A 17542-nucleotide genomic window follows, 5' to 3' on the forward strand; every position below is an offset into this window, starting at 1 on the left:
ATCCTACAAGTTCCAAAAGCTATTCTAATGTGTTCTGGCTTACTGCAGCACGTTCTACTATCACCATCTCTGTAATAAATCAATGTATCTTTCCCCTGTCAGACTTGTCGGCCTGTGTCTGGAAGGCTGCCAAGTTCTTCAGTGTTGTGGTTCTGCTATGAACTCCCCCTTCCAGGCCCCTCTATGCACACTGCCTGTGTATTATTTAGATTAGGGCAGCTTCTCTCTTCTCTTTTACAAGATGGATAAATCGTCCTCTGAGCTGGCTGGGCTTTCACATAGTGAGGAATTACAAACAAGGGCAAAGCTGTTTGCAGGAAGAAAAGAGCAGCCTGAAACTTCACTGCATGAGAACAGGGGGAAAGAAACACACAAATGATCTCTTGAGATTCAAAAGGAATGCTGTATACAGCCTGCTTGTGTATGGATGTATTTTCTATGTGGGGACATACTGTACATCAACCTACTTCCTGTTTTGGTGGCCATTTTGTTTGTTTATAAACAAACTTTTTAAAACTGTTTTTAACCACTTTTAATGCGGCGAGGAGTGGCGAAATTGTGACAGAGGGTAATAGGAGATGTCCCCTAACACACTGGTATGTTTACTTTTGTGCAATTTTAACAATACAGATTCTCTTTAAGGAAATGATTATGGAGTAAAATAATGCAGTCTATAAAGCGCAATATTTAATTCCACTTTGGTGTGTACCGTACTTCTGGATTGTTAAACAGCGCCTATAACATGCACCTTTATATGAGCTATACGCCGCTTCTCAGTAACCAGAAGCTGCACTTCATTTATATAGCGGATATATATAATTCACACTTCCTGCAATTCCCACGCTAAGCATGCCAAAGGAATCATTGTCCTTCCGCCGATAATTAGCTATGACGATAACTGCGCCCATTTCAATTTGCGGCACTTTCAAATGTACGCCAGAGGGCAGGGTTTTGGCACAATATGCTTGGGCACACTGTATACATATCTCAAGTCATACATTATGTCCATACCTGAGGCAGAGAATTCTTTCATTTTTCATGTTTCCCTGTTACCTTGCTTGAAATACTTAAGCAATATAAAATACTACTTACCCTCTGCAATATGGTCTCTGAGTCCTAAATGGTGGAAACACTGCATCATTTTGTAAGGTTAGCAAGCCCCCAATGATAAAGTCACCCTCTTGATAAAAATCTATCATATTACCTACTTCCCTTATATTGTAAGTATAGTTATATCGATTGGGCAAAGTCTGGCATCGATAAAGGTTCATGAGCAGGATAATCCAAAATAAATAAGATACAGTCTTGTAGCACATACCATTGTCACTTGGAGGGTTGAATACTGGAAGCAGCCTGGAGATCAGTGACATCTATGCAGTATATCAGTGTCAGTGTAATCTCCTCTCCTCTCCCCTCTCTTTTTATACAGTTTAGTGCTATAGATTTCTTATTGCGCTGAATATAACTGTCAGTTATGCCATTCTCAGCTGGGTATCAGCTGTTATTGTGTTGAACGTTTTTAGAATGACAGAACATTATAATTTAAGATCTGCTTTTAACAAGGTAAAAAAAAAAATAAAAAAAAAATAAACACTACTGTATATTGCTTGAATTATTAGTACTGTTTGATTGGGAGATTTTCTATATCTGAAATACTTATTCATCAGCACACAGTTTCTGACCCAAATAATATTGAAGATACTTTAACTGATACTGTATCAGTCAAATCTTGTTTATTATCGTGTAAAGTAAAGTTCTTTTTTTTAAAAGGAAGCCCAAAGCATTAGAGCTGGTCCACACTAGTTCCGGAAACGTATCCGTGGCTGCGTTTTTCAAACTTGATGAAAAACGGAGTCCCGGATACTAATGTTCAAAATAGCAGCCAGCCTCACCCAAGTAAAAAACGGATCCGTCTGCGTTTGCGGGGACCCGTTTTCAAAACATGAACGGAAGGTCCGGACCTGCTGCATTTTCATGCAACGGATCAGGACCACGGATACACGCAGGGGTAGTGAAAAGCAATGAGAAAACGCATCTCCAGCTCCACAGGCAAAAAACTGATGTGAAAACGGATAGCCTGAGCTTTATGATTGGCCCCAAAAAATCCTCCCACTTTTTCCTAATGATGGAGACGTTTTCTGTCAGGGAAAAACTGAACGGAAACTGATGCAAAACTGATGCACTTTCATCAGTTTGCAGTACGGTGGTACTTCCCCTAATCTTCCCCTGATCCGGACTGCAGTGTCCGTCCTGCAACTGTGTCTAGTGTGGACCTAGCCTTACAGCGAGTTCATGTTTGCTGATTTGTGATTTTTTTTTGTGTGTTTGCTTTTTTAGATATACTTCCTGTGAAGTTATTATTATTATTATTTAATACTAGCTGGTCACTGGCATTGCCCTGGTATGTATTTGGCTGGTGTTCGCTCTGCCCACTTTTTCTAATTCTAACACACAATTACTCAATGACCTAGTTTGTGAGCTTTGCAGTCTTTGGCATCAATGGTTTGCAATGAAATTAAATACATTTAATTGGCTGTGGCTCCACCTCATTTTCTGAATTTGAACCCCAGTCACCAAAAGGCCAACTGTACCAGGTCTGAGGCTTGTGCCATTAACAGTGCAAGAATGGCAGCAATGAAATATTTCTGCTTGAAAATCAATAAATTAATCTTGATTGGCTTTTGTAGGTTCCACCCACTTTTTTGAATATTAATCCCAGTCACCCAGTGACCAACTGTGCAAAGATTGAGAACTCTACCATTAACAGTGTAAGAACGGCTGCCGTTTACATTCTGTCAGTGAAATTTGTATTTTTCTCTGCCCACTGGCACTGATGTCCTGACATTTCCTGGGTATGTATTTGGCTGGTGTTGGCTGTGCCTACTTTTCTAACCCTAACACACAATTACTCAATGACAAAGTTTGTAAGATTTGTGGGCTTTGGCATGAATAATTTGCATTGTAATGATACAAATCTGATTTGATGTTTGTGGCTCCACTCCTTTTCTAAATTTGAAAACCCAAGTCACCCAATGACCAACTGTACCAGATCTGAGGCTTGTGCCATAAACAGTGCAAGAATGGCTGCAATGAAATATATCCCCTTGAAAATCAATAGGCAAATTTTGATTGGCTTTTGTAGGTTCCACCCACTTTTCTGAATATTAATCTTAGTCACCCAGTGACCATCTGCAAAATTTGAGAACCCTACCATTAACAGTGTAAGAATGGCTGCTGTTTACATTTCCCCAGTGAAATTTGTATTTGTCTCCGCCCACTGATGACCCGGCGTTGCCCGGTTATGTATTTGGCTGATGTTGGCTAAGGCCCCTTTTTCTAACCATAACACACAATTACTTAATGACTAAGTTTATAAGCTTTGCCGTCTTTGTCATCAATAATTTTCATTAAAATGAAACAAATGTGATTGGCTGTTTGAGGCTCCACCCCTTTTTCTGAATTTGAACCCCAGTCACCCAAAGACCAACTGTACCAGGTTTGAGGCTTGTGCCATTAACAGTGCAAGAATGACAGCAATGAAATATTTCCCCTTGGAAAATCAATAGGGGAATTTTGATTGGCTTATGTAGGCTCCACCCATTTTTCTGAATATTTATCCCAGTCACCCAGCGACCAACTGTGCAACGTTTGAGAACCCTACCATTAACAGTGTAAGAATGGCTGCAGTTTACATTTTCCAGTGTAATTTGTATTTGTCTCCGCCCCCTTTTTGGTTATGGGAATAAAAAGTACCCTATACTTTATTCCAGGTAATGTACTATGTGTGTGCCAAATTTCATTCAAATCCGTTCAGCCATTTTTGTGTGATCGAGTAACAAACATCCAAACATCCAAACATCCGAACTTTCCCATCTATAATATTAGTAGGATTTATATTGCGCCAAAATCTTCCGGAGCACTGTACATAGTATATTGTCTTTTCTCTTAACGGTCTCTTAGAGGGGCTCTCTAATCCCCACCATATTCATATTTCTGCATATGTATTGTGTAGCATATGAATCGCAATCTAGGGCAAAGTTAGGGAAAAGTCAATGAACTTATCTGTATATTTTTGGGATGTGGGAGGATACCTGTGCAGACACAGGGGGCACAAACACATTTTATAAGATAAGACCCTGGCTGGGATTCCAACCAGTGACCCAGCACTGCAAGCAGTGTTGCTCGGATACCCCCCAATCACGGATTGACTATTCGGCCGTGATTGGAAAAAAAAATCCGGAAACGGCATGATGAATTCCAAATTTGAGACGGACTCACAAATTCAACTTAGATTTTTTTTCTGTGATTGAGGGAAACAAGGCTAAACACAGCCATGATCACGGAATAGCGTTTAAGCAATTATTAAAGCCCCCATGCATGCCACAATCCCCCAAATCGCATGGATTGTAAATGTGATAAGGGGCTACAACTTAAACAAAACAAAATCCAAAAAGAACGTTTAGTTTTTGAGAAAATGTATTTTAAAGTTAAATCAACACTTTAAATGGGGCTATTAATTGGTAATACCGTATATACACGCAAACAAGCCGACCCCCATATAAGCCGACCCCACAACTTTTTCCTGAAAAACCAGGAAAAAATGATTGACCCTCATATAAGTCGGGGGTAGGAAATGCTGGCCTTGTGATCCCCCCCAGTGTGTCCCAGTATAGTTAGTATAGTGCCCAGTATGGGTAGGTAGTGCCCAGTATAGCTAGTGAAGTGCCCAGTATAGCTATAATAATGCCCAGTATAGTGCCCAGTACAGTGCCCAGTACAGCTAGTAAAGTGCCCAGTACAGCTAGTAAAGTGCCCAGTATAGCTAGTATAGTGCTCACTCAGTATAGCTAATATAGTGCTCAGTATAGATAGTATAGTGCCCTAGTATAGTGCTCAGTATAGGTAGTATAGTGCACAGTATAGGTAGTATAGTGCTCGGTATAGCTAGTATAGTGCCCCAGTATAGCTAGTACAGTGCTTGGTATAGCTAGTATAGTGCCCAGTATAGGTAGTATAGTGCCCGGTATAGCTAGTATAGTGCCCCAGTATAGCTAGTATAGTGCTCAGTATAGGTAGTATAGTGCTCGGTATAGCTAGTATAGTGCCCCAGTATATCTAGTATAGTGCTCAGTATAGGTAGTATAGTGCCCGGTATAGGTAGTATATTTCCCCAGTATAGCTAGTTTAGTGCCCCAGTATAGCTAGTATAGTGCTCGATATAGCTAGTATAGTGCCCCAGTATAGCTAGTACAGTGCTCGATATAGCTAGTATAGTGCCCAGTATAGGTAGTATAGTGCCCGGTATAGCTAGTATATTGCCCCAGTATAGCTAGTATAGTGCTCAGTATAGGTAGTATAGTGCCCAGTATAGCTAGTATAGTGCCCAGTATAGCTATAATAGTGCCCAGTATAGTGCCCAGTATAGTGCCCAGTACAGTGCCCAGTACAGCTAGTAAAGTGCCCAGTACAGCTAGTAAAGTGCCCAGTATAGCTAGTATAGTGCTCACTCAGTATAGCTAATATAGTGCTCAGTATAGATAGTATAGTGCCCTAGTATAGTGCTCAGTATAGGTAGTATAGTGCACAGTATAGGTAGTATAGTGCTCGGTATAGCTAGTATAGTGCCCCAGTATAGCTAGTACAGTGCTCGGTATAGCTAGTATAGTGCCCAGTATAGGTAGTATAGTGCCCGGTATAGCTAATATAGTGCCCCAGTATAGCTAGTATAGTGCTCAGTATAGGTAGTATAGTGCTAGGTATAGCTAGTATAGTGCCCCAGTATATCTAGTATAGTGCTCAGTATAGGTAGTATAGTGCCCGGTATAGGTAGTATATTTCCCCAGTATAGCTAGTATAGTGCCCCAGTATAGCTAGTATAGTGCCCCAGTATAGCTAGTACAGTGCTCGATATAGCTAGTATAGTGCCCAGTATAGGTAGTATAGTGCCCGGGATATAGCTAGTATAGTGCCCCAGTAAAGCTAGTATAGTGCTCAGTATAGGTAGTATAGTGCCCGGTATAGCTAGTATAGTGCCCAGTATAGCTAGTATAGTGCTCAGTATAGCTAGTATAGTGCCCCAGTATAGCTAGTATAGTGTTCGGTATAGCTAGTATAGTGCCCAGTATAGCTAGTATAGTGCCCCAGTATAGCTAGTATAGTGCTCGGTATAGCTAGTATAGTGCCCCAGTATAGCTAGTATAGTGCCCTAGTATAGTGCTCAGTATGGGTAGGTAGTGCTCAGTATAGCTAGTATAGTGCACAGTATAGGTAGTATAGTGCTCGGTATAGCTACTATAGTGCCCCAGTATAGCTAGTATAGTGCTCGGTATAGCTAGTATAGTGCCCCAGTATAGCTAGTATAGTGCCCAAGTATAGCTAGTATAGTGCCCAGTATAGGTAGTATAGTGCTCGGTATAGCTAGTATAGTGCCCAAGTATAGCTAGTATATTGCCCAGTATAGCTAGTATAGTGCTCAGTATAGCTAGTATAGTGCTCAGTATAGCTAGTATAGTGCTCAGTATAGGTAGTATAGTGCTCGGTATAGCTAGTATAGTGCCCGGTATACAGTGGCGGTGCCACACTGGGGCTTACCCAGGCTTCAGCCCCAGCTGGTGGCTCATTAGCCCCCCTTAAAGCCCCCCCGCCGGCCGCCGCAAGTTCGGAGAACTTCCGACCTTACTGGCTGCACACAAGGAAGGTGCCGAGCCTGGGCTTGCGCTAGCTGTGTCACTCACCCACCCACCAGAAATCAGTCACCGCCCCCCAGCCCGGGTGCTGGCTCAGCCACGCAGAGCGGCCCGCCCTGCAGGGTACGTTGCGTGTTGCAATATAAATGTGTGTCACGTGACGACGTCTGGCGTCACGTGACACGTGCAGCGCACTCTCCTCGCTTGCCCGCGCAGCTAGTTGCCGCCATCCGCCGACAGGAGACAGCCAGTCTCCACTCTCCAGCCAGCACTAAGTCACACCCAGTGACCCAGGCACCCGCGATGGCCAGCACTGCGCACAGCCAGGACTGGAGGCTGGAGCCGAGCCACTGCCAGTAGCCAGCCCAGAGCTCAGCACAGCAGCCAGCAGGACTCGGAACTCCGACAAGGCAGCTCAAGGTGGGTCATGGGTGGGTGTCCCGTCCTGTCCACTCCAGCCAGCCAACTGCCATTTTTTTTTTTTGCACCAGGCAGCCACCCAGGCCTGAGCTGCCCTCCTGAGTCTAAGCTGAGCCCAGCACGGCACCACCCCCATCCACCACACCTGACTCTGAGCACCCATTTGGGGGGCCCCAGCCCACCCACCACCAGCCAGACCTGAGGCCTTCCCACCACCAGCCAGCCCTGAGCTGCCCTGGGGCCCCCAGCCCACCACCATCACCTGCCAGCCAGGCCTGAGCTGCCCTGAGGTGCCCCAGCCACCACCACCAGCCAGCCCTGAGCTGCCCTGGGGCCCCCAGCCCACCACCACCACCTGCCAGGCCTGAGGTGCCCCAGCCCACCACCACCAGCTAGCCCTGAGCTGCCCTGGGGCCCCCAGCGCACCAGCCAGGTCTGAGCTGCCCAGAGGTGCCCCAGCCCACCACCACCAGCCAGGCCTGAGCTGCCCTGGGGCCCCCAGCCCACCACCACCAACTGCCAGGCCTGAGGTGCCCCAGCCCACCACCACCAGCCAGCCCTGAGCTGCCCTGGGGCCCCCAGCCCACCACCACCACCTGCCAGGCCTAAGGTGCCCCAGCCCACCACCACCAGCCAGGTCTGAGCTGCCCAGAGGTGCCCCAGCCCACCACCACCAGCCAGGCCTGAGCTGCCCTGGGGCCCCCAGCCCACCACCACCAACTGCCAGGCCTGAGGTGCCCCAGCCCACCACCACCAGCCAGCCCTGAGCTGCCCTGGGGCCCCCAGCCCACCACCACCACCTGCCAGGCCTAAGGTGCCCCAGCCCACCACCACCAGCCAGGCCTGAGCTGCCCTGGGGCCCCCAGCCCACCAGCCATGTCTGAGCTGCCCAGAGGTGCCCCAGCTCACCACCACCTGCCAGGCCTGAGCTTCCCCAGCCCACCACCACCAGCCAGGCCTGAGCCTGAGGTCTCCAGCCCAACACCAGCCAGGCTTGAGCGGCCCTTGGGCCCCCAGCCTACCACCACCAGCCTGACTACATACTGGGGACATCTATACACCTGGCTACCTATACTGGGGACACTGGCTGTCTGTCATTATGTGCATTAACTGGTGAAACGCTGTCTGTCATTATGTGCATTTACTGGTGAAAGGCTGTCTGTCATTACAAGCATTTTACTGGTGAAAAGCTGTCTCTTATGTGCATTTACTGGTGAAAGGCTGTCTCTTATGTGCATTTACGGGTGAAATGCTGTCTGTCATTATGTGCATTTACTGGTGAAAGGCTGTCTTTTATTTACTGAGGGAACGCTGTCTGTCATTATGTGCATTTACTGGGGGAACGCTGTCTGTCATTATGTGCATTTACTGGTGAAAGGCTGTCTGTCATTACAAGCATTTTACTGGTGAAAAGCTGTCTCTTATGTGCATTTACTGGTGAAAGGCTGTCTGTCATTACCTGCATTTACTGGTGAAAATCTGTCTGTCATTATGTGCGTTTACTGGTGAAAGGCTGTCTCTCATTATGTGCATTTACTGGTGAAGGGCTGTCTCTCATTACATGCAATTACTGGGGAAACGCTGTCTGTCATTATGTGGTCTGTCATTATGTGCATTTACTTCATTTTTTTTTTATGTAACATTACATTAGCTGGTGCAACTACATTAGTTAGCCCCTCCCACACAATGTTATGACCACGCCCATTTTTTTTTGCTGCGGCGCGCTGCGCGCGCTGCCAATTCCCCTCTATGAGCCCCGCCTGCCAACCCTTGTGCCCCCTTTGAGCCCCCCCAAAAATCTGAAGCTGGAGCCGCCACTGCCGGTATAGGTAGTATAGTGCTCGGTATAGCTAGTATAGTGCCCAGTATAGCTAGTACAGTGCTCAGTATAGCTAGTATAGTGCCCAGTATAGCTAGTATAGTGCTCAGTATAGCTAGTATAGTGCCCAGTATAGCTAGTATAGTGTCCAGTATAGCTAGTATAGTGCTCAGTATAGCTAGTATAGTGCTCGGTATAGCTAGTATAGTGCCCTAGTATAGTGCTCAGTATAGGTAGGTAGTGCTCAGTATAGCTAGTATAGTGCACAGTATAGGTAGTATAGTGCTCGGTATAGCTACTATAGTGCCCCAGTATAGCTAGTATAGTGCTCGGTATAGCTAGTATAGTGCCCCAGTATAGCTAGTATAGTGCCCAAGTATAGCTAGTATAGTGCCCAGTATAGGTAGTATAGTGCTCGGTATAGCTATTATAGTGCCCAAGTATAGCTAGTATATTGCCCAGTATAGCTAGTATAGTGCTCAGTATAGCTAGTATAGTGCTCAGTATAGGTAGTATAGTGCTCGGTATAGCTAGTATAGTGCTCGGTATAGCTAGTATAGTGCTCAGTATAGGTAGTATAGTGCTCGGTATAGCTAGTATAGTGTCCGGTATAGGTAGTATAGTGCTCGGTATAGCTAGTATAGTGCCCAGTATAGCTAGTACAGTGCTCAGTATAGCTAGTATAGTGCCCAGTATAGCTAGTATAGTGCTCAGTATAGCTAGTATAGTGCCCAGTATAGCTAGTATAGTGTCCAGTATAGCTAGTATAGTGCTCAGTATAGTTAGTATAGTGCTCGGTATAGCTAGTATAGTGCCCAGTATAGCTAGTATAGTGCCCAGTATAGCTAGTACAATGCTCAGTATAGCTAGTATAGTGCTCGGTATAGCTAGTATAGTGCTCGGTATAGCTAGTATAGTGCCCAAGTATAGCTAGTATAGTGCCCAGTATAGCTAGTACAGTGCTCGGTATAGGTAGTATAGTGCTCGGTATAGGTAGTATAGTGCTCGGTATAGCTAGTATAGTGCCCGGTATAGCTAGTATAGTGCCCAAGTATAGCTAGTACAGTGCTCGGTATAGGTAGTATAGTGCTCGGTATAGGTAGTATAGTGCTCGGTATAGCTAGTATAGTGCCCAAGTATAGCTAGTATATTGCCCAGTATAGCTAGTATAGTGCTCAGTATAGCTAGTATAGTGCTCAGTATAGGTAGTATAGTGCTCGGTATAGCTAGTATAGTGCTCGGTATAGCTAGTATAGTGCCCAGTATAGCTAGTACAATGCTCAGTATAGCTAGTATAGTGCTCGGTATAGCTAGTATAGTGCCCGGTATAGCTAGTATAGTGCCCAAGTATAGCTAGTACAGTGCTCGGTATAGGTAGTATAGTGCTCGGTTTAGCTAGTATAGTGCCCAGTATAGCTAGTATAGTGCTCGGTATAGCTAGTATAGTGCCCAAGTATAGCTAGTATATTGCCCAGTATAGCTAGTATAGTGCTCAGTATAGCTAGTATAGTGCTCAGTATAGGTAGTATAGTGCTCGGTATAGCTAGCATAGTGCTCGGTATAGCTAGTATAGTGCTCAGTATAGGTAGTATAGTGCTCGGTATAGCTAGTATAGTGCCCGGTATAGGTAGTATAGTGCTCGGTATAGCTAGTATAGTGCCCAGTATAGCTAGTACAGTGCTCAGTATAGCTAGTATAGTGCCCAGTATAGCTAGTATAGTGCTCAGTATAGCTAGTATAGTGCCCAGTATAGCTAGTATAGTGTCCAGTATAGCTAGTATAGTGCTCAGTATAGCTAGTATAGTGCTCGGTAGAGCTAGTATAGTGCCCAGTATAGCTAGTACAATGCTCAGTATAGCTAGTATAGTGCTCGGTATAGCTAGTATAGTGCTCGGTATAGCTAGTATAGTGCTCGGTATAGCTAGTATAGTGCCCAGTATAGCTAGTACAATGCTCAGTATAGCTAGTATAGTGCTCAGTATAGCTAGTATAGTGCCCAGTATAGCTAGTATAGTGTCCAGTATAGCTAGTATAGTGCCCAAGTATAGCTAGTACAGTGCTCGGTATAGGTAGTATAGTGCTCGGTATAGCTAGTATAGTGCCCAGTATAGCTAGTATAGTGCTCGGTATAGCTAGTATAGTGCCCAAGTATAGCTAGTATATTGCCCAGTATAGCTAGTATAGTGCTCAGTATAGCTAGTATAGTGCTCAGTATAGGTAGTATAGTGCTCGGTATAGCTAGCATAGTGCTCGGTATAGCTAGTATAGTGCTCAGTATAGGTAGTATAGTGCTCGGTATAGCTAGTATAGTGCCCGGTATAGGTAGTATAGTGCTCGGTATAGCTAGTATAGTGCCCAATATAGCTAGTACAGTGCTCAGTATAGCTAGTATAGTGCCCAGTATAGCTAGTATAGTGCTCAGTATAGCTAGTATAGTGCCCAGTATAGCTAGTATAGTGTCCAGTATAGCTAGTATAGTGCTCAGTATAGCTAGTATAGTGCTCGGTATAGCTAGTATAGTGCCCTGTATAGCTAGTACAATGCTCAGTATAGCTAGTATAGTGCTCAGTATAGCTAGTATAGTGCTCAGTATAGCTAGTATAGTGCCCCAGTTTAGCTAGTATAGTGCTCAGTATAGCTAGTATAGTGCTCAGTATAGCTAGTATAGTGCTCGGTATAGCTAGTATAGTGCTCGGTATAGCTAGTATAGTGCCCAAGTATAGCTAGTATAGTGCACAGTATAGCTAGTACAGTGCTCGGTATAGGTAGTATAGTGCTCGGTATAGGTAGTATAGTGCTCGGTATAGCTAGTATAGTGCCCGGTATAGCTAGTATAGTGCCCAAGTATAGCTAGTACAGTGCTCGGTATAGGTAGTATAGTGCTCGGTATAGGTAGTATAGTGCCCGGTATAGCTAGTATAGTGCCCAGTATTGCTAGTACAGTGCTCGGTATAGGTATTATAGTGCTCGGTATAGGTAGTATAGTGCTCGGTATAGGTAGTATAGTGCTCGGTATAACGTAAAGATCAAGGGAAATGGGGGTTGGGAGGCATGTGTAATAAGTTCACTGTACAAGTCAAACTTATAAAAATGCAAAAAAGCTTTATTAATTATTATTATAAAAAAACACAAGAATCCATCATAAAAACCCACACATGCAGCAATCATCAGAGGGACATCGCACGCATACTGACCCGCACATCCATGCACTCACAGCCCTAGCTTGAACCACCTAATGTGGTTTAGGGATCCCAATACATGTAATAGGCCAAAAGTCCAGCTCAGCAGATGATCTCATAAGCACAGTTATAGCAATATAGATGATATCAATGTGCAAGATGTTGATTGCAAAGCAAAAATCAAAAAAGCAAGCATTGGCCAAAATGAAACAGTCAGTTCCCAAGGTTGATGCAAAGCAGGGACAGGCAGAGTAAGTTGCAGCAGCAGATAAAGCGTAAAATCATGCACCAAGCTGTTATCAAAATGACCAGGTTGGGTATTAGAACCCGTATACTGTACCCACTCCGGGCGACGGCATTCCAAATGGGTGCTTGTGTTTCAGGGTTCCTCAACCCACCGCCGGAGCTCACGGCTAGGGGAGGAACAAGAAGCAGTCCAGACAAGTCCACTGGTGATGGTGCGAAAATCCAAGCAGAGATCGTTGTACAACTGGTGAGCTGCAGCCACAAGAGGAGGCAGGACTGTTCAAGCGGTCATGCATGGAAGGCAGCAGGTAGCGGCGGATGAACCTGGCAAGGCGGCATGTGCGTAGAGCCGTGGCACGCCAAACGCCCTAACATGTTTCGCCGGACACTTCCGGCTTTCTCAAAGGGAGGCGTGGCTAACTGGGTCTCCGTGTCCTGCCTAAATACGCGCACACGCCGCCGTCACTGGCGGCAAGTGCGCACATCATTCCCCATAACAACGAGCCACAGCCAATCAGATACAGGGGAGGGGCTGGATCCAAAGTAAACAGCTCCAGCGTGTGAAGAAAGTCACACACAGATGTTACATGTAGACCGATGGCTATTGGTCGTGACAGGAGAATACAGGCAGAGTACACACAGACCACATCCATTCATTATTCATTCAGCTTGATGTATTAACTACCATGAAAACAAAAAACTATAATTAAACTATAATATAAAAAAGCTAAGAATTATAATAGTGGCTGGAGCAAACATTTGGGCAAAATGTACTATATAGGACATCAATCCAAGTGACCTCAATATTGGGTCAGATGTCCTGTGCAAAAAATTATTATCAAAAAAAGAGGGGAATATAAATTCCAACCAATGTGTAGCCATGTGCATGGCCATACCGCAGAGAGAGAGCCCAGACCACCAAGGCCAAGGCAACCCATCCACAGACACAGTGCGCGCAGCACAAACAGAGAAGGGCGCAGTTGGAGGACCCAGGGCACACAGAGGGGAGAAATGGACAGTGGTGGCCCGGGCCCAAAGGGGCCCAAAGTCATATCGGTAAAAATGGTGAGAATCCAATTGACTCATTTAAACCTGGAGGATCGGTAGCTTTTAATTCAAAGATCCATCGAGATTCTTTTTGGAGAAGCAACCGATCATAGTTGCCCCCCCTGATTGTTGTATGTATACGATCCAGGCCGATGACTCGCAGGCCCCGATAGTCGCCATGCATCGTTTTAAAGTGTCTGGCCACAGATGTGGTGGACGTGGTACTCTTAATGTTGGTGAGATGTTCACCGATCCTGCTTTTCAAATCACGTCCCGTCTTGCCAATGTAGAAAGCCCCACATCGGCAAGAAAGGAGATATACCACAAATGGGGTGTTACAATTAACAAAATGTTGTAATGACCAATGATGGCCATTGGGGAGTACAATCTCCCTGCCGACAGCTAGAAATCGACATATACCACATCCACCAGAGCCGTAAGTGCCAGTGACACTACAATGGGGGCGTATGGAGTCAGTTCCGCGGAAATGACTCCTAACAATAAGGTCCCGGATGGATGGTGCTCTTTTGAAAGCAATCTTAGGCTCCGGTGTCACCAAGGTATTAATCTTTGGATCATTTATCAAAATGTACCAATGGCGTTCAAAGATTCGAGCAATCTCTTTATGTTGAGCGGAATACTTGGTGCAGAAACGTATGCCATCTTCACCATCCCTCCGGGACCCATTCCTCAAAATCAGGGCCGAGCGATCAGCCGCACTGGCCCGTTGATATGCCCTCCTCAGCAGGTTATCTGGATAGCCCCGCTCCCTAAAGCGGGAGCGCAGGTTTGCTGCCTCCATTTCAAATGTGGAGGCCTCAGTGCAGTTACGTCTCACCCGGAGGTACTGGCCTACAGGAATGCCCCGGATTGTATGCTTGGGATGGAAACTGTCCGCTCGAAGGAGGGCATTAGTGGCAGTGTCCTTCCTATATAGGCCGGTCGACAGATGACCCAGATCATCAATCAAAATCCAAGTATCTAGAAATGGAATTTTTCTGAAATCATACGTTAACGTAAATCGTAGATTCCGAGCATTTTGGTTGATAATGCCCACAAAGGACCGTAAATCATCCAACGGCCCCGTCCAGACGATAAAAATGTCATCGATGTACCTGTGCCACATCAAAACGTGGCACAGGTACATCGAAAGACCATCATCTGCAAAAATCATCCGCTCCCACTCCCCCAGGTACAGGTTTGCGTACGACGGGGCACAAGTTGTGCCCATCGCCGCACCCTGCACCTGGAGGTAGTGTGATCCATCAAAAACGAAAACATTATTCAGCAACAGAAATCTTAATAGATCAAGTAGAAAAATGTTATGGGCCGTCTGTCGCACATCAAGCTCACCAAGGAAGGTACCCACAGCTGCCACCCCCAAATCGTGGGGAATACTGGAATATAATGCCTCCACGTCCAGGGCCACCAGAATAGCATCCGGAGGGACCTGAGTACCCTCCAAAACTCTGAGAAGGTGCATAGTGTCCTTAACATAAGAAGGGAGGGCCTGCACATGGGGCTGAAGGTGCCTGTCAATATATACGCTCACCCTCTCAGTCAGAGACCCGCGACCTGAAACGATTGGTCGCCCCGGAGGGCATTCCTTTCGCTTATGGATCTTGGGTAGGGCGTAAAACGTAGGTGTTATAGGATGTAACACCTTCAAAAATTGACTCACATCCTCCCCAATGATGCTGCGCCGTGACGCATCATCAATGATGGTAAAAAGCTGTTTTTGGCACCTGGTGATCCTGGACGCGGGGACCCGAACATAACAGCTCCGATCCTCAAGAATCCGTAGGCACATGTCCCTGTAGGCCTGTACCCCCATAACCACCACGCTCCCCCCCTTGTCAGAGGGTTTAATCTCCCATCTAGTCTGCGACCTGAGCTCCTCCAATGCGTCCAACTCTTCCATCGTCAAGTTCTGAACACCAGAGATCCTACCAGAGAGGCGTATAATATCCCTCTCTACTACTGATATAAATGTCCGCAGACTGGGGCTGACCGAGAGAGGCGGGAAACGACGAGACCGATTCCTCAACTCCAACTCATCCAATGATGGTTGATATTGTACTGGCAGGGTGTCTGGTAATGCATCCATGCTATTACTACTTTCATCATCACAGTCAATCCCAAACTGGAGATCCATGAGATCAGCAAGGGCCTGTTTGTCCTGATCAGATAGCACCACTTCCGGAGGGAGTTTTATATCCCTCTGGAGTGAGCCCTCATTTAGTAATTTCATAAGAATTTTACGTCCAAAGATGTGTATATCGGTTACTACCTCAAACACATCGAAATTGTAAGTTGGACAAAACCCCAGGCCTTTTGTCAAAAGAGCATGCATGGGTGCAGAAAGAGCCTCACCAGTGAGATTAATAACTTGAAGTTCCTTATGGTCAGGTTTGAGTACCGTCCCGCCGCAGTCGCCCCCCTCCGTCAGCCCATCTACCCCAAAAAAGTTGAGGACGAGTGTCCCGAACAGGACCCATCGCCCTCCTCCTCCAATGGGGCAGAGTCTGAGGCCCCACCACATGTTGGACCACTAGGGGTGCCCCTAGGGGTTTTGTTCTGTATTTCTTTCCCTTTCTTTCTATTATTGGATCTGGTGTCGTATCTTTTGGATCCTTTCGGAGGGGCCTTGGGGTCGCTGACTGCCCCCGAACTACCACTAACAACTGAGGAGTCGGATTCGACCACTACCTCTGCCCCTGATGGAACTGGTGTTGGGGCCGGCCTACCGCCCCTTGGCTTTATTGGTTTAGAGGGGCGATAGCCCCAGCGATAGGCAAAACCTGTTCTGTAAGCCACACGATCACGCAACAATTTTTGATCGCGCTGGATCACAAGGTTTTTATTAAACTTCTTAATGTGGGATTCAAGTTCTTGATTACGTATTTTATATAGAGGATCAGTTTCTAATGATTGTATAGACTGGGTAATTTTAACAATCTCCGTCTCAGTGCCAGCAAGATCTACCTCATCCAATTCATTCATCAGACTGAGGCAGACCCTAGCACATCCCTCAAAATTTGTTTCCCACTTCTTTTTAAATTCTTCCGTAATGTTTTTTCTATGAGGAAATGTTTGGAATCTAAGCCATAGGGGGTTGATCTTATCCTCCAAATATATTTTGTTATATTTAATATTCCACCAAAGTCGGGACTTTTTTTCATATAACCTTGTCAATCTACGGAATGCCCCATTAATAAGCTGTTGTGAATCTCTGTCGCCCTGTGTCTGTGAACAGTCACTCTCCACCTGTGAGATCAGGTCCTCCCAACGCAGCATCACCGCACACTAGATATGCTCCAGATATTGGTGTATGTTGCACGCACCCGGAGCTAAATGCTCCAATTAACCTATTAACAAGCGGTATTTATCCCTTGAAGGGTGCGTGCGCAAAACACCAGAAAACAATCAAAAATAACTTATATTTACACTGCCTCCCAGAAAAGCAATAACGTAAAGATCAAGGGAAATGGGGGTTGGGAGGCATGTGTAATAAGTTCACTGTACAAGTCAAACTTATAAAAATGCAAAAAAGCTTTATTAATTATTATTATCAAAAAACACAAGAATCCATCATAAAAACCCACACATGCAGCAATCATCAGAGGGACATCGCACGCATACTGACCCGCACATCCATGCACTCACAGCCCTAGCTTGAACCACCTAATGTGGTTTAGGGATCCCAATACATGTAATAGGCCAAAAGTCCAGCTCAGCAGATGATCTCATAAGCACAGTTATAGCAATATAGTTGATATCAATGTGCAAGATGTTGATTGCAAAGCAAAAATCAAAAAAGCAAGCATTGGCCAAAATGAAACAGTCAGTTCCCAAGGTTGATGCAAAGCAGGGACAGGCAGAGTAAGTTGCAGCAGCAGATAAAGCGTAAAATCATGCACCAAGCTGTTATCAAAATGACCAGGTTGGGTATTAGAACCCGTATACTGTACCCACTCCGGGCGACGGCATTCCAAATGGGTGCTTGTGTTTCAGGGTTCCTCAACCCACCGCCGGAGCTCACGGCTAGGGGAGGAACAAGAAGCAGTCCAGACAAGTCCACTGGTGATGGTGCGAAAATCCGAGCAGAGATCGTTGTACAACTGGTGAGCTGCAGCCACAAGAGG

This window comes from Hyperolius riggenbachi, chromosome 1 (assembly GCF_040937935.1).
Source record: "Hyperolius riggenbachi isolate aHypRig1 chromosome 1, aHypRig1.pri, whole genome shotgun sequence".
Lineage (NCBI taxonomy): Eukaryota > Metazoa > Chordata > Amphibia > Anura > Hyperoliidae > Hyperolius > Hyperolius riggenbachi.